Here is an 18,167-nt window from a genome sequence, read left to right as displayed (position 1 = left end):
TCTTGGTCTACCCTTTTACCAACGAATAGTGGGATTGACCGTCACCACTGAAAGGGCGAACATGTTTGCTGTGACAGGAATTCAAGCCCACGACCTTTGGATTACGAGTCGAGTGCCTTAACCACCTGGCTATGACGGGTCATCACTTTTACTGATAAGCAGAGAACAACGTTTCGACCTTCCTTAGTTATCTTCACGTTAACAAAGATATGAAGATGACCTAGGAAGGTCGAAACGTTGTTCTCTGCTTATCAATAAAAGAGTTAATGCCCATACCAGCGGTTATGAGATACATTTTTATTTCAAGTGGGTTTCTCGTCATCAAGAATAAGTGCTGTTCTAGTTGTAAGCAAGTTGCTTTGTTCTCAGTTGTTGTGAAAACAGCATCCGCATTACATTCTCCAAAGTCGAAAAAGCAGTCTATAATAACTTTGATACAGCAGACGTCTTACCAGAATTAACATTCTGCATGTGGAATAAAGTATCTCCTATACTAATAATCTTTTTGTTATCATATGTTATTATTTTCCAATACTCACTGGCGTATTTAGGTAGAGACCAGAGGAGGCTCAGTCCGAGGGTCCATGGTTTTAATAGGGGCCCATTGATAATTTTATTGTATGTAAAATTACATGGGATGTATGATCCACAAGTATTACTAGCTCTGGGTCCACAAAAATTTAAATCCGCCACTGCCTATACTGAAAATGTATTTCTGATAGATACTTAATTCCTCTCACAAGATTAGCTGGGAAACGACGTCCATATTGGGAGAGGCTCCCAATCAAAGGGATGAACTGCATTTGTAGTGGATCAACTCCAGTATGTATCAAGTCATCCCATAAGTAATGTCCGAAAATTTAATACAGAAAGTGCATCATCATTTATGTCATTGTAGAAGGCTTTAATGACTAAAATATGTAGCAGGACGTATGTAAAAATGTTCAGACAAATAAAGGAAACTAACCCAACTCTACTTTTTCAGATCATTAATTAAATAAGGCCTTGTGAAGATGGATGTGTCTGAGGAGCACATTAGGTATATTTTACGAGTTTAAAAGAAGCAATAGTGCAGCAGAAACTATACAAAACATTCAAAGTGTTTATGGTGCGGAGTCTCTCAGTGAAAGAAAATGTCGAAGGTGGTTTCAGAAGTTTACCAGAAGTGATGCGCCACGTTCATGTCGTCCTGTTGAGTTCAATGATGACTTGCTGCTGGCTGTACTTGATGAAGATTGTGCTATAACACTTGAAGAACTAGCTCAGAAGCTTAATTCAACAAATTCAACAGTTCACTCTCATCTGCAACAGCTTGGAAAGGTGTCAAAACGTGGAAAATGGGCCCCCCATGATTTAACAGAAGCCATCCTTAGAGCAAGAGTAGACATTTGCACTTCTTTGCACTCTCGTGAACGTAGCTCAACTTTCTTAAACAAGTTAGTGACTGGAGATGAAAAATGGATATCTTATTAAAATCAGTGATGTCGAGAAACCCACTTGTTGAGAAATTTATATGCAAAAACGGCTCGTTTGGGTTGAGAAAATATTTTACATAGAAGAGCGAACAACGTTTCAACCTTCTTCGGTCATCGTCAGGTCACGTGAACCTGACGATGTTCGCTCTTCTATGTAAAATATTTTCTCAACCCAAACGAGCCGTTTTTGCATATAAATCTTATTAAAATGTTAAGCGCCGCAGGCAATTGGATCAGTGCAGGTAAACTGGCTAAAGTACAGCCCAAAAATTGACCTCCACCCAAGGAATGTCTTGTTAAGCGTTTAATGGGATATTATTGATGTGATTCACTTCGAGTTGCTGCCACTCAGTGTAACGATTACATCAGGCTTCTATTGTTAACAGTTAGAGCATTTGAATGTTGCTCTAAAATAAAAGAGGCCTGCTTTGATCAGTCCTAAAGGTGTTGTGTTACACCAGGATAATGCACGGCCCCATAAGCAAGGACAACATCTGCAAAGATTGAGGAGCAAGATTGCGAAAAAAAACTTTCACATTCTCCTTATTTCCCAGACCTTGCCCCATCTGATTATCATACATTCCGAAGTTTGCAGAAACATTTTGATGAAAAAGGGCTTGGAATACATTAAGATGTCAAAACTATCCTCTCTACATTCTTTTCCTTCAAACCCCAAGAAGTTTATAAAATTGGCATTCAGAAGCTTGTGAATAGTTGGCAGGAAATAACAATCATTATGAAACGTACATTATTGATTAAATGACATTAAAACGTTTAAAATCCTTTCTCTTTTTTGTGAACCTAAAATCGGACATTACTTAAGGGATTACTTGATATTTAATGTGTAACAAAAAGCTTTGTCATCCAGTAAGGTGACGGATCAACACTAATTATTATGTAAAGTAATAGTAGGAGACTACATCAACCAACCAAGTGACGGATGAACTACACAGTATTATAAATAATACAAGGAGGCCACGTAATATTACATGGTGATGGACAAACTTCAGTAGTTGTATAAACTGTACCATGAAGCCACGTCTCCCAAGAAAGGAACGAATTGACTCCAATCATTGTGTAAATAGCATAAGGAGGCCACATTATCCAGTAAGGTGATGGATCAACTGCAGTGGCTGTGTAAATAGCACCAGGATGCCACGCTACCCTTTAAGGAGATGGTTTGTTTTGAATTTCGCACAAAGCTTCACAAGGGTTGTCTGTAAGACTGTAAGTGTAAGACTAGAGAAAAGGCAGCTAGTCATCACCAACCCTTGGGCTACTCTTTTGCCAATGAATAGTCGAATTGACTGTCACATTAAAACACCTCCACGGCTGATAGGGCAAGCATGTTTGATGTGACGGGGATTCGAACCCGCGATTCTTAGATTACGAGTCGAGCGCCATAACCATTTGTCCAGAAGGAGATGTAAGGAGATGGATCAGTTACATGTATTGTAATCAGAAGGCCTTGTCCACCAGAAAGGAGATATATAAACACCTGTGCAGACCACGTCACATCTACACTAGTGGAACACTAACACCCTACTCTCTACTGAATGGTTACAGATAAAGTTTTCGTGTAATCCATTCAGAAGGGTACCTCCATGATCAATCGCCCCACCAGCTCGGAACTGGAAATTGGTAAGTATACCCATACTCCAATCAAGGAAGAAGTGTGAGAATGCAGTGAAGAGTCCAAAAGAACGTCACCAGTGGAAACAATGCAATGGGGAACCAATAAATCTTAAGTTTAAAAAGCAGATCATACTGAGTTATTCACTCAAGGCATGGCAAGAATGGGCAGCTATCCCTTTCTGCTTTACCCATGAAGTCTGTGGATGGTATGGTTCATAACAGATATGTTAATAAAGCAATAATCACGAGGTAGATAACTTTCCAGTGATCTCGTAGAACACTCCATTTTGACGATGAGTGTATGGAGCAATGGATAAGAAAGCGCGAGTCAATAGCTTACGGTGCAGATTTGAAATAAAAGAATAGCTGGTCGGGCATCACTCGCCATAGAGCGGGATCTGTATGATTAAAAAAAAGAAAGAAAATTAACAAAACTTACCAGTTAAAGTTGCAACAAAGTGTGGAGCACAGCCAGAGGTGGAAGATGGAACCCCGACGTGGAAGAAAGCATGATTCAATAAGAATAGTGGGAGATGAACATACTTGGTGTGGTCCATGTGCCAACTCTAATGGACGACGATGACGTGAAGCGAGAAAAATATAAGATAATAGAATTGATGGAAGGAAACATGGAACAAAGTACAGAAGAAATATGGTGAAGGGGAGTAGAATAAATAGACAAAAAGACAGACCCAATTCATAAGGGAAGGAGGGGAAGATCACAAAGTGAGGAGAACTGCCAAGGAATAAAGATGATTACACATACCCCAGAGGGTAACAGTATGAACAATATAACAATGTAGAACCCTTATCAGACATAGAAGTCTTTTGGGGCCCAGACAAGGGTAAGGGTAGAAGAAAGGGAAATAGGAGTAAAGTAGGAACAACCTTCTCAAGCTGCTACAGTCTTAGGTAGAAAGGAATGATAGGAATAAATGAGAAGATAGGTAAGGTGATAAATAATATGTGAAATGTAAACAAATCAGACCTACGATGTCCACAGGCCAAGAGAAGAGAAAATGGGTCTAAAGTGACAGATGAAGCAAAGAGAATAAGGAAAGGATGGCCACACTAATGTCCTAATTCAGAAGGGTAGGAGGCCTCTGAAACCAGAAGGAATGCACGAGAACAGTGAAAGTAAAATCCCAATGGTATCTGGAAATCAAGGAGTTCGAAGCCCTATGGTTGAAGAGGCAAGTGAGAAATTCTGCCACTAGAGCCAAAGACTTTCCACTTGCGTTGGTACACTACCATAGAATATGGACAGATTAAAATAGCTAACAAGGAGGTGACTTACATGTGAAACCATATCTTTTCACCAATGACTGGATAAAAGCCAGACATGAATATGCAGGATGAAAAGATTGTGATGCAGAACAGGGGATCACGGATGACAAAAAAAGGAGGAAAACAGTGGAAGAGGAACTAGTGATAAGAGGAGTAGACGCTGTAAACTCGGAAACCAAGGTTGTGCTGGCCATTAAGGTGCATTCAGAAGGATCCCAAAAGGAATGGAGCATACCAGGGAATCACCCAATGAAACAATCAGATGGGAGGGTACAAATAAAGGTATTTGTGAGACTAGTCCTTGCTGAAAGCATAAAAAGCTAGGGCCTTTGGATATGTTGCAAGCGACTAAAAGAGGGGGAACTTAGTATTTAGAAACGTGGCAAATGCATTTAATTGGGAAGAATCCCATAGAAAACAAAGATCACGGAAAACGATTATATCTAATAACACTCCATGAGATAGATTCGGTGCAGGCATGAAAGACAATCCATGATCAGATTGGAAGTAGCAAGCAATGACATGCAATAAGATGAATATGATACTCACGGGCCCAGTATAGAAGACCCAAGATCTGAAAATAGAAACACTCTGGACTAAGTGCCACTGCTATAGAGTTATCTGAATGAACCATCATCAGACAGTGACGGGTGATAGAAGGTAATGTGATGCTGATATATCTCATAAAGTAGTAATAACGAACCCAACAACTGTTGATCAAAAAATCGACAGTCCAACCATTGGTAAGAAAAAACATGTTGATCACAGGATCTTGAAGGTATAACAAGGAAGGTTGTGTGGAATAAGTGATAGGAGAAAGAGACTAAACATCACAAATCTGAAACACAAGATCTGTGAAGGCTAAGCTGAATCTTCAGGCTGAAGTTGGGAAGGAATAGCAAACTCAGGAAGAGGATATAATATCAGAAATACCCACGCTATTACCTGGCTTGTGTTGGTGACTACCAAGGTTGTCAAAAAGCACTAATTTAATAGCAGTTTTTTTCCACTTGTGCTTGGTAAAATGCAAGGAGCAGTGACATCGAGCATAAAAATTCCTTCAGTTACTAGTGCAGCTGAGCTCTCTATTGTACATCAAAACCAAAACATTTCTGCCAAAATGCACTGCAGTCACCTTTCTTTCCTTAGAAACAATGTGATTTGATTTTATCGGAATGACAAAAGACAGTTGCAAACGGCCCACTAGGTTATCATATTGCATGTTTAAAATTACTCATTACTAATTTTTGGGAAATAACTGTTGAATTGTTTAACTTTTCAAGTTTTGTTGTGATGTTTCATCACTGTTCCTTCTCTACAAAAGCTTAAGAATTATCAGTTTATAATGTGATGTTCTGTACGAAACAATTAACTTTTAGTCTTAACTGACAAGTATAGTATTTACCAAAGGCTCTTTGCACAAATGAAATACACTCTTCCTTCATGTACTATAAAAGAAAGAGATTTATAAAAAAAAGACATAATTTGAGATCAAACTTTGGTTTGTTTTAGCAGACTTTTTTGGCATAATCAGTATAACAAACCGTTGACTAACCTCATAATTAACAGATCCGACCGTCAATTAAACACAGACGAGAAACATCTACTTAACAAAGGACTCAACTTCGCAATAGTACCCAGGTACATTCCAACCATAGAAATCAAAACATGTTTAGAAGACCTAGCCAGGAGACTTGTGATACTTTCTACAGAGAAGAAAAACAAGGAAACAACCAAACACAAGCAACAGAAAGAAGACAACTTAGATAATTTTATTGACATCCAACAGCCAAACTTCCCAGGTAAAATTACAAATTATATTTTCCAGAAACACCTAAAAACAACATCTTAAACGATTTTTTCAAAGAATTTTCTCACAAAACCATCAACATAATTTCACAAAACAGAAAACTAAAAAAACAACCTTACAAAAAGAGACATTAATTCCATTAAAAACCTAAAACAAGACAAAAACATAAAAATTCTAAAAGCAGATAAAGGTAACGCTATAGTCATAATGAACACGAATGAATACATCCAAAAAATGAATAACATCCTATCAGACACGAACAAATTTAAACCAATACACACAAATCCAACAAAGACACACGAGACGCAACTGAACAAATTACTACTACAAATGAAAAAAGCCAACACAATTTCACAAACACTTTATTCCTACCTACGTAAAACCGACTCACGCACACCGCAAATATACGGCATCTCCAAACCTCATAAACCAGATTGTCCATTACGACCAATAATGTCCACATATGAATCGTTTAATTACAATCTTGGTAAATACATAGCATGGGCATTCTCCAAATATGTAACATCAGCCAGCTCATTCATCAAAGACTCTTTTAATTTCAAGTCTAATCTAAATCAACTTAATCATAAAGCCTTAATGGCCAGTTTCGATGTTATATCCCTCTTTACAGAAGTTCCAACCACTGAAGCCTGCAAGATAGCCTTAGAACTCTATATCCGAGACCCTAACCCAACTATAGAAATTCCCAGTAACCAGTTAGCAACCCTCATAGAATTCACCACGATAAAGACAAACTTCATGTTCAACAACCAAAACTATATACAAACAAATGGCCTAAGCATGGGCAACCCAGTATCACCAGTTCTAGCCAATATTTTTATGACACAAGTTGAAACACAAGCAATTAACACAGCATTACATCCACCACTATACTGGTACAGATATGTAGATGACACGGTTGCGGGATTCAAATCTACAGAACACATACTTAATTTTTTCAATCACATTAACTCTATACATCCCAACATTAACTTCACATGTGAACAGGAAGAAAGCAATCAAATATCATTTCTTAACCTCAAAATTACAAGAACCGACTCACAATTCAAAACAGAAATCCACCGAAAAATCACCCATACTGGACTATACATTCCTTGGGACTCAGCACATGAAACAAAACAAAAACTCAACATACTAAGAAACCAAATAAACACAGCCATAAAACTATGCTCACCAGATAAAATTAACGATGAATTAGACAAAATAAAACAATACTTCATCAACATCAATAAGTTTCCTCCACAAACCGTAGAAAACATTATACGCACACACCTAGACAGAAAGCAAAATCAACCAACTAAAGTAAATACAGCTCACGAATCAAAAAATCACGAAACCATATACTGCTGTATACCATATATTCCTGACATCAGCAAACAAATAACCTACATTTGGCAAAAATTAGTAACAAAATATGACATTCCAGTTAATACCAAATTTATTCAAAAAACCAGGCACAAAACTGAGGTCTATACTATGTAAAAACTACACTGACAAACACAACACCAACATTATTTATAAAATACAATGTGATAACTGCCACAACTTCTATATTAGAGAAACAAGTAGAAAAATGGAAACCAGATTCAAAGAACATAAAAGTCACCTTCACACGTTTTCGAACACTGCAAGTCAAATAAACACAACATAACCATAGAAAACACTCAAATACTAAATAAAGAAACAAACATAAACAAACGCAAAATTAAAGAAGCCTTACTTATACAACAACTTAAACCTAAAATAAACCAATATAAAGGAACGCCTTTATACCTATATTAATATAATAAAATAAATAAAATTATATATTCAAACATCTGATACCGCCCTCTACATTCCGACACTCAGTTACACAACCCCTTTCAAATATGTGGTCAGCTTCCGGTCAGTTACCTCTTTCTTTGTGAACCTGACGATGACCGAAGAAGGTCGAAACGTTGTTCGCTCTTCTATGTAAAATATTTTCTCAACCCAAACGAGCCGTTTTTGCATATAAATTTCTCAACAAGTGGGTTTCTCGACATCATTGATAACTGCCAGTTTTTCTGTTTGTATTTTGTTATTTAAAGGCTTGGTTAAGAAATCCTCTCTTATTATGTTTCAAATAATCCACGGTCGACACAAAATCGTGTTTTATTTTGTTTATTTGGTGAAATTTTATCGTATTTCTTTTATCAACTAGAAGACTGCGACGCTTACCTAAGTGCACATGAGTGATCGTAACTCGTATTTAATTGGTAAATGTCAGTCTTAGAACTCTTTTCGCCCCTCAGTGGCACAGCGGGTATGTCCGCGGACTTACAACGCTATAATCTGGGTTTCGATGCCCGAGGTAGGCAGAACAAAGATAGCCCATTATTTTGTTTGTGCTTAACTACAAACAAAATTAGAACTTTCCTATCGTCTTCCTATTTAATATCACAATACGAGATAAAATAAGAGAATTGACGATTTTTTAAAATTAAAAAACTATTTTCATGAAGTGCCCATCAGAGTGCGTTATTTAAGTAGTGTCATCATTATAAAGACTAGTTCTGTATGTCTTCAATCCCTTCGAGACGTCAGTTGTTCCACAGGACAGCTGTGAAGGCTCTCCGCTGTGTTAGGCCTTTGTTTTGTCCAGATCTTTACTTTTTATAATGTTGTTCTACAAAGATATCCTTTGGTCTTCCTCTGCGACTTTTCTAATTGACTACTGGCCTGTTGTTTGTCTTTATAGTCTGTTTTCTGCTTCTTAATAAATGCCCATAGTACAACTTGAGGTACATACTATTTATAAACCAGTAACTTTTTGACAGACTTTGTTGAATAACTATTATATTTATTTCTTCTCATACAGGCCAAAGTTCAATGGTTATAAATGATTTTATTGTTAGTAGGATGCAGCTTATAATAACTGATTTGTTGTGAATCAGTTTTATTGTTAGTAGGCAGCAGCTTACAATAACTGATTGGCTGTGAATAAGTTTTATTGTTAGTAAGCAACAGCTTACAATAACTGATTGGTTGTGAATCATTTTTATTGTTTGCAGGCAACAGCTTACAATAACTGATTGGTTGTGAATCAGTTTTATTATTAGAAGGCAGCAGCTTACAATAACTGATTGGTTGTGAATCATTTTTATTGTTAGTAGGCAGCAGCTTACAATAACTGATTGGTTGTGAATCATTTTTATTGTTAGTAGGCAGCAGCTTACAATAACTGATTGGCTGTGAATCAGTTTTTTTGTTAGAAGGCAACAGCTTACAATAACTGATTTGTTGTGAATCAACTTTATTGTTTGCAGGCAGCAGCTTACAATAACTTATTGGTTTTGAATCAGTTTTATTATTAGCAGGTAACAGTTACGTAAGTCTTGTACCTTAAAGGTGAATTTTCAACAAATTTAATAATTACCTTAGAAAATGTACTTTGGTTAGGTAAAATTCCTGTGTGGTTGCCATATTTTTAAACTCTCTAGTTTTTGAGTAATAAATGAAACAAAATATGCGATCCTCGAACACAAGTTCCTCTCGGTCGTTTGGCTGTTTCCGTGACGTTTTACAACTATGACGTAATAGTTGCCAAACACGCTTCGTTGCGGGCCGATCATTTTGTTCCTTTCAGTGGTGGTGTTTTATGTAAATCTATCGGTGTTTTTTTCGGATTACATACCTTGTTATACAATTTTTTGTCTTGATATTGTTACTTTATGTTTGTTTTATGATAACATGGTTTACTGCGTTGCTTATGGTTGTAGAAAAGGAATATGTCGTATAAATTATACATTTATGGTAAATATTAAATTAACTATTCAGCCTGCTACATCTAGTTTAATTTTATAAACAGAATTATGACGTTAATTAAAATTCATTTTGTTACGAGTCATAAATACCAGGTACAATGATTGTGGAAGAGCCGAGTATTAGTTACCATAGTCGGCAAAGTATAAACAAATAAAACCCAGTCTGTGATACCAATAATTTATAAACACCAGACAGGTTTCGAGATGCTTAAAATTGCACGTAAAATAATATAGACCATATTTGTTGTCATGACTTAGGCTTACCATTCTTCCACTGGCGGTATGATTGACTCGTAACCGGCCTGGCCGCTATCAGTATCACTCACAGTTCCGCCACTTTCGCTCGTGGAACTGTCCTCATCACTAGAACTTGTCAAATCTGTGTCAAAAGTAACTGTTCTAGGTTCGTTCAGAGTAGGTTTGAATTGATAGGACACTACTCGACACTGTTCAGAACACAAAGTCAAAACAGACTCCGCCTCTGTTTCTTTGTATGCATTGGCCATGTTTATTTACATTCAATGCGCTGGCGTTGGCGGTTTGTTTGGCAACTATTACGTCACAGTACCTATCCTAGTTGCAAACGTAAAAACTAAAACGTTCGGATTGCCACACACTTTCTGCACCAAGTTCTACGTTTCATTTATTAGCACATATTTTTATAAAAAATGTGAACCTGCAAAATTAATCAGTATGAGTAGTTCTTTTGACAGCAAAGTTTGTTTTTTTTCTGTAAAATTCACATTTAAACAAGATATGATATCTTTATGATATCAATATTCTTTAATAAAAAGTTTAATGTTTAATAAACAGTTCAGTAAATATGGGGAATTTATTTTACATTTTATGACCAATAAAAAAATTTGAATCAATAGTTTAATCAACTAATCGAAAGTTTATTGTTAACCAAACAATATCCATTTTTTTTTTACATTAGTATAATGATTTGTTTGTTTGTTTTGAATTTCGCACAAAGCTACGCAAGGGTTATCTGCACTAGCCGTCCCTAATTTAGCAGTGTAAGACTAGAGGGAAGGCAGGTAGTCATCACTATCCACCACCGCCAACTCTTGGGCTACTCTTTTACCAACGAATAGTGGGATTGACCGTCACATTATAATGTTCCCACGGCTGAAAGGGCGAGCATGTTTGGTGCGACTGGGATTCCAACGCGCCATTCTCAGTTTATGAGTCGAACGACTTAACACGCTTGGCCATGCCGGACCTAGTATAACGAACTGTTTCCTTTTGTAATGTTTCATCATAATGTTTCAGGTGATCAAGTTCAGACTTCATGGATCACTGCTTAGAAAACTTCTCTATTCGTGGAATACTATTTAAGATACTTTTACATTTCTGGAATACTGTTTAGGAGACTTGTTGATTCTTGGAATTCTGCTAAGGGCACTTCTTCCCGTATCATTTAATTATATGTATTTTACACATTGAATAATGTATTGTTTTCATTATATGTCGAATAACGTATTTTGGCTAATCGATATACACTTTACTTTTCAGTAACAACCTACTTTGTTCGATTTCATGACGTTACTTCGACAAGCTAGTCTGATTATTTTACGCACATTAAAAGCTTTCAGCTACCAATATAATCCTGACTCGCTAAACCGTATACTTTTTGTTATCAGAAATGACAGAAAATCGGTGATTTCAAACGTAGTTTCTATTTGCTGTGTCTTCCATAATAGTTTCCTGGATTTTGTCACTGATATGTCTAAAGTCTCCGTAAGCTATTTACAGTGTAATTTCTATTATTGTATTGACCGCTTTACTACCATTAGCTTCAAACTGTTTATTGGTTTATGTATTGTAATTGACATATTGTCTAATCATATCTGTGACTTGTTTTCGACATACTTTAGACATCAAGTTGTATAAATGTAAATGCATATATACATGTGTGTGTGTCTATGCTTCTGTATTAATATTACCACATATAAAACCAAAATGTATTTCTGTTCCGTGTTTTAGTGACGTTTAGACACGTGTTCTGAACAAAGTTGTAACAAAATATATTTATAATATTCAATGTAACAGCCTCTTTAATTCATGTTTTAAAAAGTCTGGAACTTTTCAAAAGCATTACAGCTTAAGTTTGTAAAAGTAAAATATTGTGAAATCGGAGTTGTTACTATTGTATAATTTTGTAAAGCATGTATTTATCAATGTTATATGTTAATTTAGTTCGTGATCGGTTCAAATTGTTGCCAAAACTCATCTAGGTGAGAAGCTCAATTGGTACAATAAATCAGTACACTTTGTAATGTGATATGTATGTTTATTTAATTTACATGGTGCTAAATATATAAACATGTAATTAATTGATTGATATGAATACTTGATGAAATTAGCTTATAAAAAATACAACAGCACTGAATAATTGTTTAAGTAACTACCATTGTGACTTGTGAGATGAAGTACAACAGAATTAAATAGCTTATTACAACAGATATTTTGATTGGCAAAAGAGGCGCATTATATTTCTTGATATTACGACAGATATTTTAATTGGCTAAAGGAAGCAAATTATATTTCTTGATATTACAACAGATATTTTGATTGGCTAAAGGAAGCAAATTATATTTCTTGATATTACAACCGATATTTTGATTGGCTAAAGGAAGCAAATTATATTTTTTGATATTACGACAGACATTTTGATTGGCTAAAGGAGGCAAATTACATTTTTTTGACATCTTTTACAAGACACGTTTGTTTGTTTGTAAATACACAGAAAGCTACACAATGGGCTATTAGTGCTCTGTCAACCACGAGTATCGAAACCAGGATTCTAGCGTTATAAGTCTTTAGGCATAACGCTGCGTTAGTGGAGATATTTTTACGAGAATTAAACAATTTTAACTATTCTCCTAGAAGCATAATAAAAAGGTAATTTAATCAGAAGTTTGTATATTTAGAAATCCGGTTTGTTGTTTGTTAAATAACCTTTAGTTTCTTAGTTTTATTTTAAATATTTTCCATTATTTAAAACTTTATTTAGATTATATAAATATATACAATAATATTTTCTCTCTCTGGCTTTTTTTCAGAATATTATATATTAGGTGAATTTTTTAAATCCAGTTGTTCAGATAAATGCACTACCACAACAACACTAGAACTAAAATGATACAGTTTTTTTATTTATATCAACCCAACGGGTGAAAATGTCTTAAAACTTTATTAGAACTGTAACATAGTAACAGACGTTCGGTTTCGTCGTCACTGTATCAATCCCAGAATTCCATTCTTGAGTTGAAAATTTATTTATCGTTAAATTATATTTATTTTCTTAACCTAAAGTGTGTGGGGCGCCAAGATAAATCTGAAGAAGACGGTGAGGTTGCCGTAAGAACGTTTCGTTAAGCAACGAAAAATGTTGTTAGTGACGTAGTTTTACCGGTAAGTGCGAAGCTGTAAGTGAGTTTCTACATCATGGCGAATCTTTCTCATCTTAAACAGACCGATTATAACTTAACGTACATTGATAATATTAAGGACGTTTCTTGGATTTAATTATTATCGAACGATTCGTGTTGTTATCGTTGCGCTACAGTAACGATAATCATTTTATTTTCCAAAACCGTTGTGGTTTGTTGGGAGCTTCGTATCTCTCACCGACTTCGTCGTTCAAAACCTAGAACCCTGTTTCTCAACGTTTCTGTAGCTGACCTGCTAGTTACCATGGTAACAATGACGTCACAGATAATATGGAAAGTTACGGGTAGAACGGAGATTCCTTTTGCTGTTTATTCAGAGTACTTCAGTTTCGTTTACTTACATACTGGTTGGTATAACCCTGGATCGTTTGTTTTGTGAATTTCGCACAAAGCTATTCGAGGGCTATCTGCGCTAGCCGTCTCTAATTTAGTAGTGTAAGACTAGAGGGAAGGCAGCTAGTCTTCACCACCCTCCGCCAACTCTTGGGCTACTCTTTTACCAACGAACAGTGGGATTTACCGTCACATTATAAGCCCCCACGGCTGAAAGGGTGAGCATGTTTGGCGCGGCGGGGATGCGAACCCGCGACCCTCAGATTACGAGTCGCACGCATTAACACGCTTGACCACGCCTTAAACCCGCACATTTCTTCGTGGAAACTTTCCTTGGGAGCGTGAGTGGTCACTTTATTTCATTCAGTACTTCAAGTATAAATCAGTATTTATGTGGCTCCATCTTTTACACCGAGAAGTATCCAAGGTTATATCGCCAGCTGTACCTGGATGTTGTGTTTCTAACTGTATTCACCATCCCATGTAGTCTTCTGGTGGCCTTGTGCTCACGAATTTTACTAGACATAAGGCGACAACCATCAGCAATGAGAAATTGCCAACAGACGGCGTTGGCCCTTCCTCGTGCAAAGGTGAAGACACTTATGATGGCTACGGCCATATTTGTTGCCATTGTGATTACCAATTTGCCGTGCGCCATCAAGGAGATGGTGATGGCCTTTGAAAATCCAAAAGCCTTAGACAAGAAAACAGCGGCATCATCTCAGCCAGTACCAGCTGTATTAATCCTTATATATATTTAATCTTTTATTACAAGCTTGATGAGTGGAATTGCTTCGTCTCTTCTATTAGAGCTGTCAAAAGTAGCACCACGTCGAGGATCTGATCTTGGCAGTCAAGACTTTCGTCCAAAAAAAGTCCTTTCAAACTCTGGTTGCAGTTCTGGGAACTTGTGTTGATTTTCTAAGTTATTCTCACTATGAAACATGATTCTAGTCATACAGAATGACTTATCGCTTAAGAAAGCAAATTAGGTTTAAATAATGTCTTTCATTTCACTCATAATGCTACTGTTTACTACAACACAGATATATAAACAAGAAATATAATGAAAATATATCGTGTTTTTTTAGGCGTACAATCTTTCTATGAAATAATAGTGGCTAAGGAATGGTGCTCAGTGCTTCTTCATATAAAGTGTTTATTCTGCTCTAAATAGATTGACCAACCCCAAGCGGTGTTTATTTTTTAAATTTTCTTTCTTCGTCATATTTATTCGTTTGTGTGTATGTGTTTTCCTTATAGCAAAGTCACATCAGGCTATCTGCTGAGTCCACCAAGGGGAATCGAACCCCTGATTTTTAGCGTTGTAAATCTTTAGACTTACCGCTGTACTAGCGGGGAGTATTATTCGTTTGTACGACCAAAAACACACGTTTAATTTATCGTGTAGAAAAGCTGCAGATGTATCAAGGATTTTAAATATATAAATAAACTGTATGAATAGTAAGTAATTAACAGTGGTGTAAATAATTAAAACACACTTGTATTGTTTACTCTACATAGCACGCTGACTTACACCGTTAACTTTAAGACTCAAGGCAGACACTGAGTCTTTAACCTATTCCCTGTGTTGCTGTTGAAACAGTTTCTATCACCCATTTCTAGCTGAGGACACACCAAACGGAATAGTTTGAGAATGAGACCTCTCACTGGAACTAAAAGTTCGGTGATCGTTTTTCTTGAAAAACAGATCAAAAATAGAAACCAAAATCTATTCAGCCACACCGTGCTTTCAGTCTAATAATATATATACCATGGACAAAGTAACTGATTTTTCTCGTGCAGTTAATTAGATGTATATGAGACGTGAAATGTGTTAGCATTTCTGAATGCAATCCATGAAGGAGCTTTATTAAAAGCAAGGAAACTGGATGCTGCGTGTTTGGTGTGTTTTTTGTATGGAAGCAGTAGATAAATGTCGGGAAACATTTACAGTTGGTTTCTTTATCTTTTGACGAGTTCCATTTCTCACCGTTTCGTTTGTTGATCGAGTACCGACCGTCTCGGCAGGGTAAACATAAGGAAAGAATACGACTTCCTCACCCATTCCGAGAGCAAACGTTAGCATTTTATTATCTCTCATCTGAATGAAAGTTAGATTTTTCTGTTTCAAATGGTTCATTTTTGTCTTTCGTTTCTTATTTCAACAAAAGCACTCACAGCGTAAAGTAAAAGTAAACCAGTAAAGCAGCAACTAGATTGAACTTTCTAAAGCATTTCCCTGTATTTCATCCTAGTGCATCACTTTAAAAATCATATCCAACTTTATCATACTCCATAAATCAGTGCATGCATCAGTATATTATGCATATTCTATCGAAAGACGTACAAAGAAATTAAAACAGATGGCGCCACACAAACGTCTGTAGGTGTGTTTATCCCATCAAAGCCACATTGGGCTATCGAACTTCCCTTTTAATTCCGTAGACTTACTTCTGTCCCACCAGCGAACTCAAACTTCTGATCGGAAGTTATTGATAATTAACATACGGAATAAAATAACATTTTGTGCTAAATGTGTATTAATAACGCTCAAAATCAACTTTCGATACACGTGATGGGCATCGTACAGAGATCCCATTGTGTAACTTTTCGCTCAACAACAAACACTCAAATCAATAAGTATCAGTCAGATTCAGGTAATTAAACAATTAAATATGTTCAAGTTATTTTATTTTTTAACGAATACTCATATGCATCACGAAAAACACTTCCGTGGTTATGTGATTATAATATCGTTTTTATTTCACTCCCGACAAAGAAAGGATTTTTTTTTCTAAAACATTTAAACAGAGTAAACAATGTTGGCCCGGCATGGCCAAGTGTGTTAAGGCGTTCGACCCGTAATCCGAGGGTCGCGGGTTCGAATCCCAGTCGCACCAAACATGCTCGCCCTTTCAGCCGCGGGGGCGTTATAATGTGACGGTCAATCCCACTATTCGTTGGTAAAAGAGTAGCCCAAGAGTTGGCGGTGGGTGGTGATGACTAGCTGCCTTCCCTCTAGTCTTACACTGCAAAATTAGGGACGGCTAGCACAGATAGCCCTCGAGTAGCTTTGCGCGAAATTCAAAAACGAACAAAAAAACGAACGTGAACAATGCTTTCCAGGTGGAGTATAGAAAATAGTGCTTCTATAGCGTAAGGATACATTTCAAAAACAGTGACGGTCAAATCTCGATTATCGGACAGACAAGAGTGACCTAGGAGTTAGGAGTGGGTGCTATTGGTTAGCTAATTTCCCTCTAGTCTGTCAGTCCAATATAGAGAACGACTATACGAACCCTTATGTAGTGTTGCACAAACATTTTCAATAAATAAACAAACAGATAAATTATGTGTTATCTATTGATAACTATGTAGCAAAAAAGAATGTAGTGCATGATTTTGATTTAACACTTGTGAATTTAATACACTTTTTTGGTTATTTTGTATTTAGTATTTCATAGCCACCAAAATTATATATCTGTTTGGATTATAATCACGCGGTACATTTCTAAGTTTTTCACTGATTGAAGGTTTGGTGTTTCTTTGAGTAACATTAAAAGAGCATTTGGAATATCATTCCTTTAAAAAAATCGTTTAGTTCAGTCAAGTGGTAATATAAAGAAAAAAATTCAATGGTTGCAAACTGAAATCGAATTTTCGACCCGGATGACACCTTATTTGCGCGTGCGTTAAGCAACTAGGAAGAGCAGGCTTTAAATCCAGTGGTGTAATAGATTGCTGCTTTTATAAAGCAGCCGAAAGTGTAGAGCATGTTTATGGAAATCATATCTACGATATTATGCTCTTCAATCCTTAGTCTAGCACGCTAACCACCAGGCTACGCCCAGTTTGACTAGATTGGAACTTTTGTATTTGGGGTAATATATAAAAGACATGCTCTAGTGTCAACGCTATGTACTAACTTCACTGTGAAATCATTCTCAAAACCTAAACGTTTAATTTAAGTAAAGAGAACAAGGAAAATTCCTAATAATATAAATTATACAAATGTTTCTTCGAGTATTTTGTTAACAAGCACAACATTCAGCACACTATTTGTGCTGGTAGAATAGTGGTAAGATTTTGGACTACAACGCTAAAATCCGAAGTCCTAATCCCCACAGTAGACACAGCAGACAGTATTTCATCCACAACGAAATTTCGTGCAAAGTGATTTAAAATAGACTATGTATAACATTAATGGTAAACACAAATATATATATATATATATTCCTGATGTTCTAAAAACACGTAGATCAAAAAAGTCCTACAAGCCGAGCGCTCATATTAACACTAATTGTTTACAATTGTTAAAACTTAAGAAACAGAAACTTGCAAAATTTTCATAAGAGCAACA

This window comes from Tachypleus tridentatus, chromosome 8, assembly GCF_004210375.1.
Source record: "Tachypleus tridentatus isolate NWPU-2018 chromosome 8, ASM421037v1, whole genome shotgun sequence".
NCBI lineage: Eukaryota > Metazoa > Arthropoda > Merostomata > Xiphosura > Limulidae > Tachypleus > Tachypleus tridentatus.
The sequence above is the reverse complement of the archived record's forward strand: the minus strand, read 5'-3'. Positions refer to the sequence as shown.